Raw genomic sequence first — 10,713 nt, forward strand, 5'->3', positions numbered from 1 at the left:
GCTGCGTTTGTGGGTTGTAGCGGAAAAACCAGTCGCCCCCTTAGTTGCTAAACCTTAAGCTGTCTGCCCACAGAGCAGTATCTATACTATACTAAAAGTTGCATATCTTTAATAGAGAGGGTGTCCACCTCAGCTAGAAAAATCAACTAATCAAGAGCTTTTATTATGCCACGTCAGTACTGTTTTGACTGATCAAAACTGGGTTTCGTTTCTTTGTCGTAGGCTGTCTTAACATTTTAATTTGGCCTATAACAAGCCCACCTTGCCAAGCCCTATTTCCGTCGGAGTCTATGAATCGATCTCTCCCTCCCCGCAACTGCTCCACTTCTTCTCTCTCATCCGTTCCTCTCTGAACTAAACGTAAACCTTCAGACATTACTGATCAATCAGTGAAGATCTTTAAGCTCCTATTAATTGTTTCGTTCCACTTTCCATTCATCCTCTTCCTATATAAATCGTTGTGTCTACCCCTTAACTCCGCAGAAAATCAGAACCTACTCTGAAATAGCTACAGCCATGGCTATGAAATCGATTGGAAAATCTCAGCTTTTTACTTCAGCGTCGCCTCACCAGGTCCAGCCGGATCAAGCGAAATCAGAGCTCTTGATCCACTTCTAGGAAGTCAGAAACATTGCAAAAGGTGGAACCTTTATGGACTAGAGATGCTCCTTTTCGACGAACATGTATGCCTACTTATCCCTTATTTTTCTTTAATTTGAGTATATAACAATCTCTGTGTGTTATATTGAAAGTCCAGTTCGGCTTAAAATGATTGTATTAGTTCATTATAACAAAAAATAGCCTCATGACTCATTTAATGCAAAAGAAGCAAGAAGAAGAAGAGATGATGCAAAGTCTCCATTGTTGCCATTAAGCAAGTTTTCATGGCCAACACTTAACAATGACTTTATAAGCAGACTGCTCTTTCTTCGGTACGTCTCTCTCTCTCTTTCTGTTCTCAGCAACCGCTGCTCACATGTTGTTCAAGATCTCTGCTTTTTATTCGATTGTTTACCTTTTCCAGTGCCTAGAATCTCAAACTGGAGCTTGAAAGGGGCAAAGAAGCTTGGAATCAGATGGATTGGAATGTTAACAAGGCTTTCAAAACCTACAAAGGTTAACGCCTTTGTAAGAAAAAGTATTGAACTTGATGATGTTTTGTGGAGAGAGAGACTACTTATTGATCAATTCTTTTTGTTTTGATGATTGTAGAAATGGAACGCAAAGCAATGATGGATATGTCACTCCTTCCACACTCTGATCCCACTGACATTGCCTTAGGCTCCTCTTTTGACAACAACGACCGCTCCCCCCTAAACGCAAGAAGACTATGACTTCAGTCTTCCTTAAATACTTCGAGACCGCACCTGACAGCAAGACTCGCAAATGCAAACTCTGTGGTCAAAGCTACTCCATTGCAACCGCCACAGGTAATTGCATCAGTGTTTAAATCTTCCTCCAAGGTCCTGATGTAACCTTTTATGTATTCCCTCTTTTAAAGGTAATCTTGGAAGGCATCTGAATAACCGACATCCAGGATATGATAAGGCATCAGATGTTGCAACCACCTCAGTACCACATACACCACAAGTTGCTGCGAAACCCTCACAGTCCCATTCCAGGCCACCGCAGATTGATTATGATCACTCCCTCCCTCTACCGTAGACGAAACATGGCTGGGAAACTCCTTCAAGTTTGTTAACCCATCCGTCCAGTTATGGCCTGCCGAAAAGTACAAAGCAGTGCTCAAGGAGGTTTTCAGAAGCATGCAGGGAGATGTAAAGACAACACTGGAGCATGTCCAGTCCAGAGTTTCGCTCACCTTAAGTTTCTGCCATTTCAGAGCATGTACGCAGTCTTCTTTTTCTTTGTTGGACATCTCCATAGAATGACTAACTTTTTCAAGTACCAAAATAAAATTTGGAAGTTAGTAAAAATATTGTATACACTCTGATCTAATAAAATCTTAGCTATTATCCCAAATTGGTTACTACGTCCAATTCTTTTTACAGTAATACAAATATAAAATATATACTTTTTCTTATATCTCTTACTGTTCGTTCAGTTGTAGGTAAACTTGAATTATGTTTTTTTAACTTTGAAAAATATTGGATGCCAGAAATTTTCAATTTAGTATGGATTGTATTATTAATTTTCCACACTATTTCCCTGTGAGGAGTAGCGAAGAATGAAATGTATGTGCTAATACATCTTGGAGGTAGAGAAGACCTACTGTTTTATAATTCTGTCTTCAAAATTGTTATCATTTTTTGTGCTTGAATTTTTTTTATTACAAATACCTTCAAGACTAAATCAATATAATATTATATGTAAACAACTACAAAATCACAAAGAAAAAACAATCATGAGGATTTTAGCAATAAAACTCTTCTGTTAATCAAAAATGTATTCTTTGCAACAACATAATAAAATGATCTAATTGGAGTTTGTACATCGGTGACCAGAAACTCATTTGCTGTCAGGGGGAACTAGCATGAAAATTAAAAGGAAATGATGAGTGGTCAAAGTAGGAAGAAAGAAGATGATGAATATTTTACCGAACAGGGGTTTAACCAAAAAAAAAATATATATTGAAAAAGGCATAATAGATATAAACATACTCAAATTATAGAGGATTTATGAATCATACTCAAATTGTTAAACCTATACATGCTATTTGAGTCAAACACACAGTGAAAATGATGTGAAAATTACAAATCATGTTAAAGGTTTTTCAAAAATCATCTTACATGAAAACATATACAAAAGTTTTATTTTTAAACAAAATTCAAAGCGGCATAACATACATGCCAACATCACAAATTAAAAAATGGCAAAAAACATTATAAAGAATATAAGAGAGATTCAACAAGAATTTTGAAACCATCATGTCTTTATAGTGAATTGGAGACATAATTAACTGAAATTTGTACATGGTGGTCATAAAACCCATTTGATGATGTAGGGAAACATATAATATAAATTAAATGGTGAGAGATTGGAGTCAAAAATGAAACGAGTAATAAAATATTATCAAATAGTCTCAAATGCAAAAATAATTAAAAAAAATGTTGGATTTTTTAACACATATAATATTCAATGCAGTTTTTAAAAGAGATTCTCATATATCTGTCAAAACTGGTCTTCAATCATGGTCAATTGTATATTACTCTCTTACATATTACAACCAAATCCGGAATAAAAATCATTCAAAAAAAAGTTTACATCTTCTCAAATTGAAGAACATAGTCTACAAAAAATTTAAACTAAAAAAGACCCAAAATAATTTATACGTATATAGTTTTACTTCCATAAAAATATTTAAAAATATTACTTATTAAGTTAAATAAATATAAAATTTAAAAGGCAAAAAAAGGAAAATTATTTGCCTTAAAGCCCATAACAGTACTGGCCGGCCTGATCACAGTTTAGTTATTGTCAACTACGTATGTCAACTATAACCTCATATGAGAAAATATGTATTTATATATTATAATTAATTAATGATTACAACATCTTCAGAGCTTGCCTCTTGGTCCTCTCTTTAAAATATTCTCTACCGTATTATCAGAGACAATTAATCTCATACATTAGTTAAATTTTGTTTGATAATTAAACCTTTTCAATTCTCATATACAATGACAATAAACACATTCAACTTTCTAAAGTTATGCATGCAAATCAAATTTTTTGGTTACATAAACTGCACACAAAATTTACAGTATCGAAAGTTAAACTAATTACTAATATACTGCAAAACACCAAACAAAAAAAATATATCAAACTTAATATCAAAATGGTAATGATATAACAAATAGAGTTTTTTTTAAACAAAAATGAAAAAAATAGTTCCCATTGTAATTAAACATCAAAATAATATATATTTGCAGACATTATCCGCGCGTAGCGCGGAAAAAAGCTCTAGTAAATAATAAAATATATAATCATGTTTCTTAGGGTCCACTGTTATTGAGTGTTTCACTTCAAACTGGTAATTCATTCCAAAAATTTGAAATGGTTGGTTTGACATAAGTTGCTGACTTGAGTTGTTCTGTTCAGCCCTCTGAATCAAACAGTGCTTGCTAGAAATTTATGTGAAGGGGATAATCATATATTGGGTAAGAGTTCAGTATTATACTACATAATAGATTACCTTTTTTTGGGTTCGTAATGGGGGTGGTGGAGCCAGTTTTGACGCCTTGTTTATCATTAACTGCATAAGTCAAAGTAGTGTTAGTTCTTAAGCAAAGTGGGTGGTTAAGAGAGGCGTGGGGTTGGATATTAGATGGGCTGTGTAGTTCTTGTCATAAACTTAACTTTCATTCGAGAGCTTTTTTTCCATGTAATTCATTCATTGATTTCAAATCATATACAAGAGCTGTTGATACATCAATAATACATCCATAGTACACAAATCCAAATACACATCCATAACTACACAACCAAACTGTAACGACCGTAACCCGGTTTCTCTTTAAACCGATAGTGGTTTAATTCAAATAATAATTAATTATCTATAAAACCAAAAGCTAACCATTTTAATTCCTAACCCTAACCGTATATTCTTGTACACGTATTTATATATGTTGTACTCTTCGTTAAAAAGCCAGCACTACAAGAAAACACAAGTTTTACGAGGGCAGTTTTCCTCGTGACTTCGTCGTAAAAGCAGTGTTACGAGGAATTAGCGAGGAAACCTGTTTCGTCGTTATACGTTTGTCGTAACGCATATATCCTCGCTAATTCGTCGTAACGTAGCGAGGAAATAATTTCGTCGTAAAAGCGAAGAAGAATATTTCGTCGTAAAGACCACGTAAAGCTTCCACGTAAGGACGTCGCTAAATTTCCTCGTAAATACCTCGAAAGCCATTCTTCGTTAAAGCCACGTAAATAACTCGAAAGTAAATACTCGTAAAGTAAACGTAAATACCTTGATAGCTTTCCTCGTAAAGACCACGTGAATTTTCCACGTTATTTCCTTGTAAATATTTCCTCGTAAAAACCTCGTTAAGCTTCCACTTAAAGAAGTCGCAAAATAACTACGAATTTACTTCGTTTCGTTATTTTACAGAAATAAAAAAATTATAATTAAAAAAATAATTTAAATAATTTAAATTATTAATAAAATTAAAATTTTAAAAAAATCAAAACCAAAATATTTTATATGTAAATAAGTTTTGAATTCATAATACAAGAACTGAAATTAAAAAGAACTAAGGGTCGTTAATCGCCCGGTAGAATTCATCACTCCTCGCCGTTACATCCGCCTCGGCATGTGAGTCGTTGGTTGGTGACTACCCGGCTCACCGAACATCTCTCTGTAATGGGCAGTAAGTCTACCTTTTCGAACCTGAGAAAAAAATTTAATTTTTTAAATTTCCGTCAACAGTATATTTTCCAACATTATCCACCTAATCAACACTAAATAACATAAGATCCGTAAACTTATCTAAATTCCCTATACTAACCACCTAATCTACCTAAACTAACCAAATTAGAGAGGAATTAGAGAGGCTTACCATTGCAACGAAACAGGGAGGAAGTGGAGAGGAAGTAGAGAGGAAAGAAAGAGTGAGCATTCGGGGTGTATATATAAGATTACATTCCGTCGCAAATTCCTCGTAATTTTACGACGAATTACAGAGGCCCGTGTTTTTTTTTACGACGAAACAGCGAGAGATTACAAAAGCCCGCGTTTTATTATACGAGGAAGTTACGAGGAATTACAAAGGCCCGTATTTTTTAGGTACGACGACGTTACGACGATTTTGCTTACGTGGAATTACCGAGGAAAGCTTCCCTATAAATATACCCGTAACTCTCCTTCTCAACCCACACCCAAACTCCCAAATCACACCCTATCTCACTTCATACTCTCAAATCCAATCCTATTCAAATTATAAAAATTAGAGAAAAAAGGAAGAGAAGAAGATATTGGAATTTATGTTGGTGAGACTTAAGTAATATAATTGCTGGAAGTCTTGCCACATGTAAATCCAGTATATTTCTTCTTTTTCTTTTTTTTTCTAGTTTTTACGGTACGAGGTGTTTACGACGATTTTGGTTACGAGGTGTTTACGACGATTCCGTCCTACGTGGAATTAAAGTGGGCCGCGTTCATCATTTACTTTACGTGGTATTTACGACGAATCTCTCCTACGTGGTATTTACGACGAATCTGTCCTACGTGGTATTTACGAGGAATTCGTCGTAAGTTCGACGTTAACATACGAGGAATTAACGAGTATTCCGTTTAAATCCCTAAAATCCGAAACCCCAAACCCCAAACCCCATATTCCTTATCTTCTACTTCATATATTCCAAACCCTATCTTTATTTTCATTCCAAACCACAATTCCTTATTTTCATTCACTCAGAGAGTCTTACGTGGAATTAGCGTGCCCCGCTTTCTTTATTTTTTTAATTTCGTCGTAAACTCCTCGTGGCCTTACGACAACCTTACGACGATTTTGGCTTGCGTGGAATTAGCGTGGCCCGCTTTCTTTATTTTTTTAATTTCGTCGTAAACTCCTCGTGGCCTTACGACAACCTTACGACGATTTTGGCTTACGAGGAATTAACGAGTATTACGTTTAAATCCCTAAAATCCGAAACCCCAAACTCCATCTTTCTTATCTTCTACTTCATATATTCCAAACCCCAAACCCATCTACCCTTGAACCTCAATCTATTCTTTCACCTCAAACCTTATTTATAATATATTCCAAACCCCAAACCACAAGTCCTTATTCATAATTAAAATAAACTTTCACATTACCTTATTCATAAATCAAACTCCCACATTATCTTATTCATAAAACAAACTACATAAAATCAAATACATCAATCGGATACATCAACATTCTCGTCATCACTAGAAACATCATCATTTTCATTAAACTCGTCTTCAACAGCTTCGTCTGTGGCATCGTTGGTAAGATCTTCGTACTCGTGATTATGCGGATCAATGAGAAGGATGTCATCAATTTCTTGTTCAGGTTCCTCGACTTCATTTATCTGTTCTTCTTGCAATGGTGGTTCTTCTCCACTGATAATTCGTCCTCGAGGTGTAACTTTGATCACAGCTAACCAATTTATACCCGAATCTCTCATTCGAGGGTATGGAAGGAAGCTAACTTGGTCTGCTTGTGAAGCTAAGATGAAAGGCTCGAATTTGTTGTACCTTCGTCCACCGTTGACATCAACTACACTGAATTTGTTAGACCGAACACCTCTGTTGACGACGGGATCGAACCATTCACATTTGAAGAGGATGCATTTCAGCTTCAATATCCCTGGAAATTCGACTTCAATAATCTCCGTCAAGATCCCGTAGAAATCTATTTCCCCTTTCACACATATTCCATAGTTACTGGTCGCCCGCTGTCTACCATACTCATATGTGTGAAAAGTATAGCCTCGTGTGAAATTACGACGAAAATTAATTGGATGGCAAAAAAAAACGTGAGCTACCTACCAAGTTGGTGGATTCAAAATTTCCTCGTTAAGTACACGTAAAGTATTTCGTCGTAAAGAACTCGCGAAGTTTACGTGGTATTTACGAGGAAATAGTGTTTCCTCGTAAAAGCCACGTCAATTTACATCGTCTTTACGACGAAATTGTTTTGTCGTTACCTTACGACGAAATAACGATGCTTCTCTTTTTTCACGTACTTTCCTCGCAAAATCAACGTACTTTTACGAGGATTATTTTTCCTCGTTAATTATCCTCGTTAAACTTACGTTTTCTTGTAGTGCAGCCACCATTATTTTAGATCGAGCCAGAGCTGATGCCATTGTGTTTGTCCACCTCTAATCATCACTCTCGTCTCCATCTCTTTCCTCCTTTATTCCCGTGTTCTTCTTCTCCCTCTTTATGAAGCTGTGCGTTGTTGTTTGGAGATGCGAGACGCAAGCACCACCACCACCGTGAACCATCTCACCTTATTCCACCGGAGCCATGCTTCATCACCGAAGGAGCAGCCCATGTCATCACAGACCCGTTACCTGCCGTCACATCCGTTACGTACCGGATCTGCGAAATGGAGAGCATGAGCAGAGGGAGAGAAAGGCGTTCGAGGCGGAGCCGCACGTTCCCCACCACCACCGGTCTTAGATCTGTACCGCCGTGATCCCTTGGCCACCGTAGTTGATCCATATTGTCGGAGAGCCAGCAATGCTACGTCGTTAACTTCTCGTATCGGTTGGTGATGTGGAGCACGTGATAAATTATGATAAGTTCCTTATTCCTATTTTTCTTGTATTACAAGTAACCGTTCTCATCATAAACCCTATAATTATATATATATATTAATTATGCCTCTGTCTTGTATTATTTATATTCGATTTGATGTGTCTTGGTGAGGAGTGGAGATCCATGGCGAAACCGTAGCTTTCTTGCTGATAAAGTCATTTTGTTTATAGTCGGACTCGCTTCTGATTCTGCCTTATTGGCTAAGGTGAGGGTCTATTCCGTAAATCCCGTACCAGTGTAGAATTCTCTCTATCGTAGTTTAGATTTCAAATCATGATCCGTCTGTTTGAATTGAGTCTTGATTGTTAGTTATTTCATTCATTGTAAATTGGAACTAGGGGTCTAGAGGATTCAACCTTTGATTGGATTGTGTGATGTTAAGAAATGCGATATATATATGTATGTACACATAGTTATGAGTAGGGACTATGTGCGCGGGCGGGGCTCAGAGATGTCTGGGCTAGCGACGCTACTTTGATTGTGCGGGCAGGGGTTCAGAGACGTCTGGACTTGCGATGCTACTTGTGCGGGCGTGTGGTGCATAGACGTTTGTACCATGGATGCTACTTGAGAGGGCGGGGGTACAGAGACATACTGTACTAGCGACGCTACGTATTATATATCCATATGAGGAGATGCGGGGTGTATGGACTAGCTTTATGCTATCATCGCATTGTTTGGTTTGTGTGACGCGCTAGGCGTCGTGTGTGTTCATGTTAGAGCTAAACTTCCATAGTGGGAGTTCTATTTACTCAAGTCAGTGGTTTGCGTGTTTAGTATCCCATACCTCACGGAGTGACTCCCCTGTTGCTCACCCCTCTTCTTCCCCCTTGCAGGTGAGTTTGCCGAGTTGTTGGATATCTGGACGGTTTGGTGTCTTGGGATCATCGTATTTTATTCGGTTTTATAAATCGGTTTAATTTGGTATTTTACGTTTAGTAGCACACCGTTCTCGAGAGAGGAGGAGACGGGTGTTACACAGACATTATTTTCGACGATAGAAAAGTGAATTTTCAATACTTCATACGAGAGCTTTTTATTCTTTTGGTGAGAGAGAGCTTGTTGCACTGTTTTTCTTTTGTTGGAAGTAAGTAAGCTAAAGCGGTGGGTGCTGGCACAGAGAAAAGTTTGAGATTTGTAAAGCTTTATCAAATAATTGGTGAGACTCCTGCAAAAGGAGAAACAACATAGTGAATGATAGGAAAATTACAGCCTGATTTTTCGATCATATATGTTTACTATTGAATAAGTCCAGACATCAGTTAATTAACAAAAGTTGAATCTATAGATTAGGAAAATAAATTAATTTCTCAAAATTAGCAGACAAATTGAATACCTTAGCTTCTTGTAGATCATCGTTAATAAAGTTCATCAATAACTCAAATAACACATGCTCCACCAACAAAATTTTCCCCATAAAATACCACAACAATACCATGAAATCTCCATTCTTCTTGATGATTCCTGAATCCCAGAAACAGAAGAGACGGCCAACAATCACCTGAGAGGACCAGCCAAGGTGGAGATGTGAAAGGTGGCGTGGTGACCAAAAGGTTGAGAGGAAATTGACTCGGAGGCAGACGTTACGTTTTCAAAGGAGGGATCAAGGGTTCGACCGAAGAAAAACTTAGATAGTGTCTGTCAGATGCTAGATACCAGCCGTAACCGTCAACTATTTATAGAGATTTTTGTGTATTTATCTGTTATCAAAGGCTTTGATTGCAAAGTGAGGGAGACAAAGAGACTGGGAGTGCTTAAGGTTTTAAATTTTTAATATGAAGTGGACAATCATTGCAACGGTTGAGAGAGGAACCGTCAGAAAATAAATCTTTGTGTTTGCAGAATTTAGTCGAACACCAAACACAGCAGTTCATTATATATGTGATTTACATACAAAACACGAAGAACCAAAATCATAGACTAAAATATCAAACCAATACTAAATTATCAAACCAAACACGACGACTTAAGACCATGCGCAGCGGCGAACCGCTCATTGGGGTTAAAAAATTAATTTTTTATTATTTTCTTTTCTTTTGATTTATAAAAAAAAGATAAATAAATAAAGTGACTAATAGCGGGCCGCCACGTGGCGTGGAGCCCACTGAACAGTCACGATCCGGGTTCACGCGGGAGAGGCGGGACGAGCCGAGGTCTTTGGTTATGCTTATTTTAATATTTTTTCTTTTTCGTAAAACGTGCGACTCTCCCCTGTGAACCCCCGCTGCGCATACCCTAATGACCAAACGAAGCTCTGGTATCAACGTGGGACTGACACAAATTTTAGTAACTGCCACGTGGACACCTTTAAGAGAGACTAAACTATCCTATTATAATATAGACTAGATTTTTTATCGCGCTATGCGCGGATAAGATATTATATGTATTTATCAATTTTAAAAAAAATATATATAATATTGTATTACATTATTTGAAGAACATAAAATAAGACTATATAA

At 36.9% G+C, this 10,713-nt stretch overlaps 1 long non-coding RNA gene across 16 annotated transcripts; it reads left to right on the forward strand.

Annotated features, from left to right (window-relative positions):
* Window positions 1-160: 160 nt before the first annotated feature.
* LOC106400584 lies at window positions 161-9,391 on the forward strand. 16 transcript variants are annotated; one of them, XR_007333305.1, is made up of 5 exons: window positions 162-360; window positions 484-683; window positions 827-1,116; window positions 1,213-1,430; window positions 1,502-1,983. It is a non-coding gene; the product is annotated as an uncharacterized LOC106400584 (long non-coding RNA). The 16 variants fall into 16 exon arrangements; XR_007333299.1 differs by adding exons at window positions 7,756-8,459; window positions 9,091-9,391 and having other exon boundaries at window positions 212-1,116; window positions 1,502-1,848; XR_007333300.1 differs by adding exons at window positions 7,761-8,459; window positions 9,091-9,391 and having other exon boundaries at window positions 212-1,116; window positions 1,502-1,848.
* Window positions 9,392-10,713: the final 1,322 nt, after the last annotated feature.

This window comes from Brassica napus, unplaced genomic scaffold (assembly GCF_020379485.1).
Source record: "Brassica napus cultivar Da-Ae unplaced genomic scaffold, Da-Ae ScsIHWf_18;HRSCAF=40, whole genome shotgun sequence".
NCBI lineage: Eukaryota > Viridiplantae > Streptophyta > Magnoliopsida > Brassicales > Brassicaceae > Brassica > Brassica napus.